A 12071-nucleotide genomic window follows, 5' to 3' on the forward strand; every position below is an offset into this window, starting at 1 on the left:
AGTGAAGTTTTTGGGCATTTCAAAACTCTTAAAGCTATGGTTGAAAAAGAAACAGGCCTGCAGATAAAATGCCTAAGGTCAGATGGAGGGAGAGAGTACCTCTCAAATGAGTTTGCAAGGTTCCTGCAGGAGCATGGCATAAAGCAGCAATATTCATGCAGTCATACCCCACAGCAAAATGGAATTGCAGAAAGAAAAAACAGACATATTGGAGAGGTGTCTCGTGCCATGCTCAATGAAAAAGACCTGCCAGATTTTTATTGGGCTGAAGCAGTTGCTACAGCAGTCTACATAATGAATAGGACTCCCACTGCAGCAATACATGGAATGACTCCAGAGGAGAGGTATACTGGTAGGAAACCAGATATTTCTCATCTGAAAATTTTTGGTTGCATTGCCTATGTACATGTGCCAGATGAGTTGAGATCCAAGTTGGATCCAAAAGCTGAGAAGTGCATCTTTATTGGTTACTCTCTGCAGCAAAAAGGGTATAGATGCTATAACCCTTCTACTCGTAAGTTTACAGTGAGCAGAGATGTTGTTTTTGATGAGAAGAGTAGCTGGTATAAACCAGTAAATGTGATTGATGATGTAGATGCACAAAATGGTAATGCTGCACAGAATTCACAGCAGCAGTCACAAAATATTAGTGGACCTGGAGCGTCCTCTACCAGTGGTTCACATTCTTCCATGGACAGGCAGATTGAGATCAGGAGAATCTTCTCAAAGTAATGCAGATAGTGGTATGCAGGTATCACGAAAAGGAAAAGAGAAGGTTGATCAGCCCATGTTTGATGTGAATGCAGGTCACTCTTATGTGGATGGTGAATCCAGTGTCTCAGAATAGAGCATTGATGATGAGTTGTGTATTCCTTCTATTGTTACACCTGGAGTAAGGAAGACCAGGGATGTTTTGAGAGCACCTGGGAGTGAACCCACTTTGCGCAGGTCTACCAGAGTTAGGTATCCTGTGGATAGGCTGAAATATGATGGATTTACAGCCATTCACTATGCATATATGGTTAAAGTGATACAGGAACCAGAACCCACTTCTTTTGAGGAAGCCATGGAAAAAGAAAAATGGGAGAAAGCCATGGATGAAGAAATGGATGCCTTGGAAGCAAATGCTACATGGGAATTGGTACCTTTGCCTAAAGGTAAGAATTCAATTGGCTGTAAGTGGGTTTATAAGGTGAAGCACAATGCAGATGGTTCTGTGAACAGATACAAGGCAAGATTAGTAGTCAAGGGGTATGCACAAACATATGGCATTGACTATGAAGAAAAATTCAGTCCGGTTGCAAGGATGGTAACCGTAAGAGCAGTCATTGCTATGGCTGCATCAAAGGAATGGTCTTTACATCAAATGGATGTAAAGAATGCCTTCTTGCATGGTGACTTGCAAGAAGAGGTCTATATGGAGCAGCCACCAGGTTATGTGCATGATGTTCATCCTGAGTTTGTTTGCAGGTTGAAGAAAGCCTTGTATGGCTTGAAGCAAGCACCTAGAGCATGGTCTGACAAGATAGGACAGTATCTTGTCACTATTGGCTTTCAGATTTCCAAGGCAGATTTCTCACTTTATGTGAGAAAAACAGAGAAATGTATTATGCTACTTGTCATTTATGTTGATGATTTGATTATGACAGGTGACAGTGATGAAGATATCCTTCATGTGAAAATGCTATTGAAGCAGAAGTTTGAGATGAAGGATTTGGGAGAGCTGCGTTATTTCTTGGGCATTGAGGTGATTAGATCACCAAGTGGGATACAGCTCTTGCAGAGGCAGTATGGATTGGATATGCTGTCCAAATATGGGATGACAGGCTGTAAGCCTATTTCAGTTCCTTTGGAGCAGAATGTGAAGCTGAGCGCAGATGCAGGTGAGCTTTTGGAAGACCCTACTATGTACAGACGCATAGTAGGAAGCTTGATTTATATGACTATTACCAGGCCAGATTTGAGCTATGTTGTTGGATTGGTAAGTCAGTTTATGCAGGCTCCAAGGAAATCGCATTTGGATGCGGCTAGACGCATACTCAGGTATGTGAAGTCCACATTGCAGTATGGACTATTTTATGAGACTGGGGTTCAGATACAGTTGCATGGATACACTGATGCTGATTGGGCTGGTAGTATCTATGATAGACGATCTACCAGTGGATATGTGTTCTCTTTTGGGAGTGCTGCAGTCACTTGAAGCAGCAAGAAACAGCCTACAGTTGCCTTGTCGAGCACAGAGGCTGAGTACAGGGGTGCAGCAATGGCGGCATGTGAGGTAGCTTGGTTGCATAAGCTACTTTATGATATGCATCAGTCTACAGATGGGCCAGTTGTCATTTATTGTGACAACATGAGTAGTATACACTTGGCAAATAACCCAGTCTATCATGCTAGAACAAAGCACATTGAGGTGCATTATCACTATGTGTGAGAGAGGGTTTTACTAGGTCTTATTGATCTAGTTTATGTCAGCATAGAGGATCAGGTAGCTGACATATTCACGAAGGCATTGGGCGCAGAGAAGCTGCGCAAGTTCAGAGACCTGCTTGGTGTGCAGGAATTGGGATTGAGCTCGAGGGGGAGTGTTGAGATATCGAGCTCCACTCGTGATACGCCAGGGTGACCGTTGTGTATTTATGTCACCGACTTGTCAGTTGCAGACGCGGTTGGTACACCGCCCATGAATAATAGCTACATGATAGCTATCCTTATCTACTCTAGTTCGTGGCTCAGTTAGTATGCCATCTTAGTTAGTTGAGTTTGGTTTGAGACCCATATATAGGGTTCTTCTATTTCTTTGTATGAGAGTTCTTTTAGCTTACACAACTAAGAAGAGGAAAACTGTTTTCAGCCTCCACCCTTGTGTGTCTTCCCCCATTGTGCAAGCAAGAAAGCTACAAGTGAGACTCCTTCCTTCTCTCCCACAATCTTGACAAGGACCTCAGCCCAAAATCCATAAGACACCTAGCTGTGGTAAGCATAGAAGCAACCTTTGCCTGTAAAGTCAGGCACATGCCATGAGCAATCCCATAATACCGTGGGCATAAGAAATCAATGCCATATTGCTGACAAGAGATCCGTAAGCTGGGAGAGATAGCATGACTCTCAGAATCCATCTACAAGCATCTAGGCCTGCTACTAGCAGAATCCATAAACCTGTCAAGCATAGTAACACCATCTTCAATCCGTACCAAAGGGTAAGCCCAAACACAGTGGGTAGCATGATCCATGAAGGTCACATCGAGGAGTGGGAATTCTTTAGGGGATGTAGTCCAAAGGTGATGACATGTTTAGGATTTGTAATATCTATATTTTATATGTGACAACTAATTTGAGTGTTTCAATGTACATTACAAAATATATAGTGCAGCGTGGTGCGAAAGTATACGATCAAAGCAATGTTCTGAGCATAGATGAGGACAATATGCAAATAGAGGGGTCGATATTGCAAGGGGTGGAGCCCATTGAAAGCTTGAAGCATGTAGAGGAGCCAACATCGGGTAACAATGATGGAAATACAGGAGTCCAAGAATTCTTTGAGAACGAGATGGACTCATCCTTTTGTGGTGATATGTCTATCGACCTTCCAGTGTATGCGGAGTTGTCTCAAGAGATTGACATGGGACCATAGGATACTTCATACTTGGATCATCCACTTACTCAATTCGTGGACTAATCGCTTATAAGGGTACATAAGATATGCATTTTAAGTGAGATCATTTTTTTAGGATTTATATTACCGTGCTTTGTATGATTTAAATTGGTTATGCTAACATCATTTTTTGTTTGTGCAGGTGACCTTTGTGGATACTTAGATCATCAGGATGAGTCAAGGGATGAGCGATGAGGAGTTGCGGGATATCTTCACACGCATGTCTCTAGATCAGATGGCGAGATTCAGAGACATGGCAGACCAGGACTGTCTCAGACATTGTCAAGCCGCTCTATTAGATCTAATTCGGCGCGATCAGATGCTTCAGCTTCCAGCAGACGAGGTCGACGCTCCAGACTTGGGCCAGAGGGAGGGAGTGCTTCATGATCAGGGGGATGCTGCAGAGATACGGAGGTAGTGAGCCCGCAGTCGGCATGGGATACATGTGCTACTCCTCGCTCTTGCGGCGGTTCCAGGGAGTGTGGCTTAGGTGGTTGCCGTGGAGGCACGAACGCGGTGCCTCCATCTCGTCATTCTGCTAGAGTTGCGTCACCTCCAGGATTTGTCACACCTGTGGGGATGTCTACTCTAGTTATTCCAGCTTTTTCTCAGCCGTCTGTAGGTGGCACCCCTATGGGTGCTACACGGATAGATACTACCCTGGTCGGTACACTAGATATACAGGGGTCTCCTAGATATGCCTAGGAGCATGGTCTTAGGTGGGAGAGGACCTATCTTTGGCATACCCCAGAGGGGTATGCCTATCTTGTCGATGATAGGTTTAGAAGCCATCATCATGCATGATGAGGGGAGGAGGGTGATGGCTCGCATGAGAGAGTTGTGCCAACAAGTTTTTCGGCACAACGTCTTAAATCATTGGAAAAACATACCGGAGGGGAGCAAGGACTACATAGTAGCATCCTTGCATGAGGAGTTTCTGGTTCCAGCCACAAGAGATAGGTTTTCTACGGGCTGGATGATGGAATGCATGTGTGCATATATGTCACACATATGATTGAACGCATGCAAGGCACTCAAGAGTGGGGCTACAAAGCCCAAGTGGCTAGACGTAGACAACTGGTGCCGACTAAGGGAGGAGGCTACACATTCTCTAGGATGTTGAAGTCAGCAGCACGAGGTGGCGAGGGCACAACTAGAGGCCGAAGTGGTCCATCATCTTGGGAGTGGCGGCCATAGGACATATCTGGAGGACTTTGTAAGTTTTTCTTTTGTTTTGCTTGCTCTTTTTTTGCAATATCCTTTGTACTGACAATCATGTTTCTAACTGTTAGTATTTTGTTTTCTTTGTAGCACTCCATTACAAATCGCGATCCAACCAGCCTTGAGACTCGATATGCGGAGAGGCACGGTCTAGCTGCATTGATTGACTGATTGTACAGATGCGGCGGCCCTGTAAGTCACTCATCTTTCTTGTCCATACTTACCATGTTTAATTAGAATGCATTATTGTATGGTGGACTGATGTGTAGTTGTTTCTTTTTTTGTAGAGTTCGTTTGATGCTCCTTTGCAACAGGATGAGCTTTCAGATGGCGAGGATGTATAGCTCACCCTTGGATCCCTGGAGCTCACACACCCTTGTTTTTTAGTCACCTGATCTGTGTAGACATTTTCTATGTAGTAGTGATATCTTGCCATGATTGAACCAATTGCTTTCATTATGCGATCATGTATTTATTTCATGTATCAGTGTTATGATTTAAGTGCACTTTGCCTTTATTTACACGAGCATTATACACAATACAGAAACTATTTTATATGGCCCAAATAAAGCAGATAGTGCTCACAAATTTTCTTTTTCCCTGTTACCGTCTCTATTAGAGTCACAAATTTACTTGCACGCATCATTATTCACGTCTTTATTAGTGTTGCAAAGCATCGTTATCAGCGCTACTATTTGTGTCGGTATCAGCATCGCAAATGCGACGCTAATACCGACACAAATAGTGACGCTGATAACGACACTAATACTAACTGTTCTATGGTGTTGTCAATAACGACGCTACGACGGGGGCAAATTTCTTTATTTACATTTTCGTCGCTTTTAATGTCGGTATAAGGCCTATATCTTGTAGTGATATTTGAGTACATATCCCTTAAGCCTTTCGCAATGGTAGCTATTTCTGACCGTGTTGAGGGTTTTGACGTATCCGAGATGGCCTGAAAAGGAGGAGTCTTGTACTTCCCATAGTATTCTCTGTTTGAGCTTCTTGCTTGAGGGTATATATAATCTTTTTCTAAAATAGACAAGTCCCCCATTGATAGAAAACTCTTGATACTTGACCTTAATTATGGGATTTTGGTCCTTTTCCAAAATCTCCTTCATCATCTTTAGATATTCGGGGTCATGGCTAGCTTCCTTCTTAGTTAGTTCAAGGATGGGGTTGCTAGGCATTGACACCATAGTTGCTAATGATTTGGCCATTGAGGGTTCCTCCATAATAAGAGAGTTGAGGAATGCCTTGCGACTTAAGGCGTCAATGACCACATTCTCCTTGCCAGGTTGATACCTGATCTCAAAGTCATATTCATGCAAAACTTTAATCCAACGAGGTTGCCTCATATTGAGGTCAGAGTCTAGGTAAAGATCCATTTAAGGCTCTTATGGTCCGTGACCAAGGAGAACTTATTGCCAAGCAAATATTTTTGCCAAATTTTGAGAGCATGAATAACTGCTAGTAGTTCCAGGTCATGGGTAGCATAATTCCTTTCACGGGTTTTTAGCTTCCTCAAAGAATATGCTATAGGATGACCTTCTTGCATTAGTACATAGCCTAGTCTAAGAGAGCTAGCATCCATGACAACTTCCATTTCCTTGCTCAAGTTAGGAAGTTTCATAATTGGTGCTATCACCAAGCTATGTTTGAGTTGATCAAAACTCGATTGTTTAGTGGGTGTCCACACTATGGAAACCTAGTTTTTTAATATATTTGGGAGGGGTGCTGCGATTAAGGCATAGTCCTTAATGAAGATCATATAGCAACATGTTAATCTAAGAAAGTTATGCACTTCTTTAACAGTAGTTGGTGGAGGCCACTCTTGGACATCCTTAACCTTAACCTTTGTAGGATCTACAAAGATTCCTTCATTCCAAGATATTTGATCTGTCTCTTGAGGAAGGCACACTTTTTCTTCTTACCATAGAGCTTATGAGTCCTCATGGTCTCATGGACAATGCGAACTTGGGATTCATGGTCCTCCTCTTCCTTGGAATAAACCAAGGTGTCATCAAAGAAGATAGCACAAAATCATCAAGATATGGTCTAAAAATGTCTTGAATTAGCCTATCACTTCAAGATACAAGCCTTATACCGATGTTCAAAGTGACAAGAATGTTCATAAAAACATTTGCCCACGTCATCGTAAAAAACGTCAGTATTAGCGACACCATAGAATAGTCGCTATCCTTGTTGCTATATGTGTCGCTATCAGCATCGCAAATGCAATGTTGATAGTGACACAAATAGTGATGCCTTGCAACACAAACTACGAGGCTAATAGCGACACGTGCAGATAAATTTGCGACGCTAATAGCAACGGTTACAAGGGAAAAACAATTATGTGCTTTATTTGGGCCATACAAAAGAGTTTCGGTAAAATGTACAATTATCCTCTAAATGATGGCCAAGTATACTTGAATCCATAAGATTGATACATAAAATAAGTACAAGATCGGGTAATGAAAGCGACGGTACAATCATGGCAAGATACAAAGGATAATAATAACATAGTGCATAGAAAATGCCTACATAAATCACATGACAAAAAAAGAAGAGAATGTACGCTCCACAGATCCAAGGGCGAGCTAAATATTCTCGCCATTTGAAAGCTCATCCTATCACAAAGGAGCTATAGATCCTTGCCATCCGAAAGCTCGTCCCATCACAAAGGAACATTGAACGGACTTTGCAAAAAAGAAGCAACTACACATCAATCCACCATACAATAATGCATTTTAATTAAAATTAGTAACTACAGACAAGAAAGATGAGTGACTTACTAGGCCGCTGCATCCATACAATCAGTCGATCAATGCAATGAGACCGTGTCTCTTTGCATATCAAGTCTCTAGGCTGGTGGGATTGCCATTTGTAATGGAGTGCTACAAAGAAAACAAAATACAACTGTTAGAAATAGGATTATCAGTACAAGGGATATTGCAAAAAAAAAGCAAGAGAAACAAAAGAAAAACTTACAAAGTCCTCCAGATAAGTCCTGTGGATGCCACTCCCAAGATGATGGACCACTCCTGCCTCCAATCGTGCCCTCGCCGCCTCGTGCTGCTGTCTCTATCGTCCTAGAGAATCTATAGCCTCCTCCCTAAGTTGGCACGATTCATCTGCGCCTAGCTACTGGAGCTTTGAGGCCCCACTCTTAAGTGCCTTTTGCATGCATCCGATCATTTGTGTGACATGTATGCACACATGCACTCCATCATCTAGCCTGTGGAAAACCTATCTGCTACAGAAGGTACCGGAAACTCCTCATGCAAGGATGCTACTATGTAGCCCTTGCTCCCCTCCAGTATGTTCTTCCTATGATCTAAGACATTGTGCCAAAAAACTTGTTAGCACAACTCTCTCATGTGAGCCATCACCCTCCTCCCCTCTGTTGAGATGGCAAGCTCAACACATGCCATTGATGATGGACCGCCTAGCTACATGGGTTCGCACGTCTACACTTAGCATGTTGGTGGTCATTATGATACTCACATGGCCACTGACTTATCACTTATTATATTTAGTTTGTTACATCTACCTACAGCTCGCAAAGTCATAGCACCAGTCGATTAGTGTAGTCAGTTATGCATTGTTTGACGACTTAGTAGGCCACTTTCCTCTATGTTGTATCTTATCTATACTTTGTATACATTGTATAGTGTGTGGAAGGAGAAGAAAAAACCAGCAAGAAAACTTTTTGGCCTCCATCTCTCTTCTTGTGTTCTTGAGTGAGCTTCCTCTTGTGTATACAGTGTGTGTTTGACGCCACAGCTCAAGCAAGTCCCCCCACCACGCGGTTCTTGACATGGTATCAGAGCCGCGCCACTGAGAGAGACTGATTTTGAAGACTGAAGTGAAGGAGAAGAAGCAAGGTTTGAGCAAGCAAGCAATGGGTAAGAAGCTCTTCCATTCTTCCACTCTCTCTCTTGGATAGTGCCTGTGGAGGCACCAGAAGCAGGGTCGAGCAAAAATTTCAGATTGCTATGAGATCTGGTGTGCGAGCATATCACGGTATATGCTGCAAATTAGCCCTTTAGAAATAACCGCTGCTATTTTGGGCGTCTGAGGCTGTTTCAGGCCCTATTTTAGAACGCAAGGTTATGGATAACAGTTTCAGGGTACACTATGATTTTGGCTATATTGACCGAAAGTGGATGGGCAGGTTACAGATTGCGAATTTGTAATTTTTGAGGTATTTGCAAGAAGCAAACATAAGATTTATCTACAAACAGGTTGCAGATTACATGTATTGTTGAGCAATCAGTAAAAAGGTTTCTTGGTATATTATTGTGCACATGTTGTGGAAGATTGCAGAAGACTAGCTTACTATGTTATATCCTTGTTTGTGATAATGGTAGATAACAGTGGAAATCCCATTATTGAGAAGCTCAACAAGAATAATTACCCTTCATGGAAGTTCTGTGTGACGAACTTCCTCATTGGAAAGGGTATTTATGAGTTTGTCTCAGGTGAAGAAAATGAGCCAAAGGCTGGGTATCCCGACTGCAGATGATTTAAAAGCATGGAAAGAGTGGAATGCCAAAGACAAAAAGGTGATGTACTGGCTATCTGCAGTAATTGATAATACTATGCTGGGACATATCAAGAATGCAGAAACTTCACATGCAGCTTGGACAATTTTTGAGAGCATGTTTTCAGTAAATACAAAGGCACAAAAGATTCAACTCAAGCAAGAGTTGAATGCCTTGAAGAAAGGGAAAATGTTTGTCAATGAGTATGTGTTGAAGGTGAGGAGTATTGCAGATGCTTTAGCACGGATTGATACAATGCTGGTGTCGTACTGCTGTGCATCCAAGGTGTGGAATCCACCAAAAAGTTGTGTGTCACATTTGTTACTTTGTACATACTCCTTGTGTTTGCATTTTGTTCTGAGTAGGCAGTATAGTAGAGAGAAGGGTCTTATGCTGCCTTTCCTTTCAGCTGGGGGTTGCACTTGATAGATCCTCCTTCAATAATGGTGGGCATGCGATGTCTTCTATGGCTTTTCTTGGCTTCCAATTCCCGGGCGAAAAGAAGGAACGATCACTCCATCGATGAATTTAAATGCATGGAGTGCCTCTTCAAGTCAGCCATATGGAAGGCTGTGTGTTGCTCCTTTCTGCTAGGCCTAGTGCCAGCTGTTCTAGGTGGACGAGGATTGGAACTTACAAGGGTTCATGACTATGATGATGGCTTTCAGTACAACCATACACTTGCTCAAATACTTGTGGAGTACGCTTCTGTGGTGCTTATGTCGGGCTTGCTAAAGTTTTGAATGCAATTGTGATTGCATTCCGTGGAATGCAAGAGAATAGTATTCAAAAATGGATGGAGGATCTGTATTTTAAGTAGCTTGATCTGAATTATCCAAGAGTTACAGGTGCAGTGGTACATCGTGGATTTTATACAGCCTACCATAATACCACCCTTCGTACAAGAGTAGTTGGTGCAGTTATGTCTATACTTGATGAGCTTTATCTGTTGCTATTGTGGGACTGGCTGCCATGCAGTAAAAATAGAACCGTCTAGGTTGGGGGAGGAGAAAAAAGCTCTGTGAGGGCTGGTTAGCGGGCATCCATCGTTGAAATACAAGGCAGTGTGGTAGTACTTCAATCATGGAACAGAAAAGAAGGAACATTTAGAAACTGAGCTGATGGAGGAGGCACTACAAACTACGAGAGTCAAGGTCCTTGCAAGTGGGAATGCTATGGAAAGACGCTTCAGGTGTTAACATCATTTGCAACAGGCCGAGCTCGACGTCTACCTGCCACACAAGTGTTCAAACCTTGGATCCCTGAAAACCGGTTTGGGTGCTTGAATTACTTCTCTGTATCTGGGAACAGGCTTTTTGCTACTCATCTCAACAGGCTATTCTTATTTGCGTGCTTGGGGATGGCTCTCTCCTTTAGCCCAGAAATAAAGGAAAGCATAGCTATGTTAGAACGCAGGCTAAAGAAGGTGATTGATCTACAGAGTCAGATAAACCTGGAAAAAGGGTGATCATAAAGAAAGGGAATCTTCTGATGGAGGTGTTCCATTAGAGGCAGACTTCAAAGGGAAAGCTTCAATGTCTGAGGAGTGAAATTTCTAAACCAGTGAGACAACTTTAAAGTGGTTGAAGCTGAGATTTGGAGCATACAGATGTCCAAGAAAAAAGCAAATAAGTCATTTTGTGACCCGCAATTCATTCAATTCCAATATCGTGGATTAGTGGCTGTTAAACATGAAAACTACTGGCAGGGATGGTTTTTGTGATATTTGCAGGGTGGGGGAAAAGACTTTTCCGTTCAATGAGCAGTGGTTTTTTGAGGACACAACGGCTATCCAACAAAAACTGGCAGACATTCGCTGAAGGAAAAACCAGAGCGGAAGCACAGGTAGATCAAAGGGGGGGCCTTTTGGTGGGATTTCGTGCGTGATGGTTTCGGTCATCAACGCCATAAGAAGCAACTGTCATGGAGAGCATGCTTTGCAATAGTACAGTATTCCATGAATACACAATCGTCTTTTAAATGATGTGCCCGCTGTATCATTGTGACAAGGGAAGTTTATAGATGAAGTCCATAATTTGTGACTTCTGCAATCCAACCAGGGAAAAGCACAAGCTCTAAGTCTATATTCACCTTTTGAAGGGTCAAGGTCGTGAGTATAGAAGGTGTTTGCTTGTAAATGAATTCTAGATTGCAAGATTAATCGAGAGAAGATGGGCAATCTAATTATGCTGATGATAGCACTACACAAGATGGCAACCTTCTTGTGAGAAGTAGAGACCAGGCAGTTGTGAACTAGTCACAGACAGTGTATATTTTGATAGGATTGATATCCTGCAGCATTAAATGTGGAGCACATGAACATGAATCAAGCACAAGAGGGATTGGTGTATACTACACTGATGACAAACTATTACAGACCAGGATATTCTCATATGCAGATACTAAATAGCACAGAATTGTAAACTGTTTGGAGGAGCTACATCATTTTTGATAAGATTCAGAGACTCTTGCTTTGATAAGATCAGTTATTTGCCTTTCTCTAGTGGGTTTATTGTTAAGAATGTGGGTCCATGGATTCATCCTTTGGTTGATGCTGCTGAAAGGACAATGCTGAAATTTATGTCTGTAGTTGATAACCAGATTTATACTGTAGGTTCCTATGTTGAAGGATGAATTCTATGCTC

The sequence above is a fragment of the Lygodium microphyllum genome, chromosome 11 (assembly GCF_053477565.2).
Source record: "Lygodium microphyllum isolate KBCC chromosome 11, Lygodium_microphyllum_v1.1.10, whole genome shotgun sequence".
Classification (NCBI taxonomy): domain Eukaryota; kingdom Viridiplantae; phylum Streptophyta; class Polypodiopsida; order Schizaeales; family Lygodiaceae; genus Lygodium; species Lygodium microphyllum.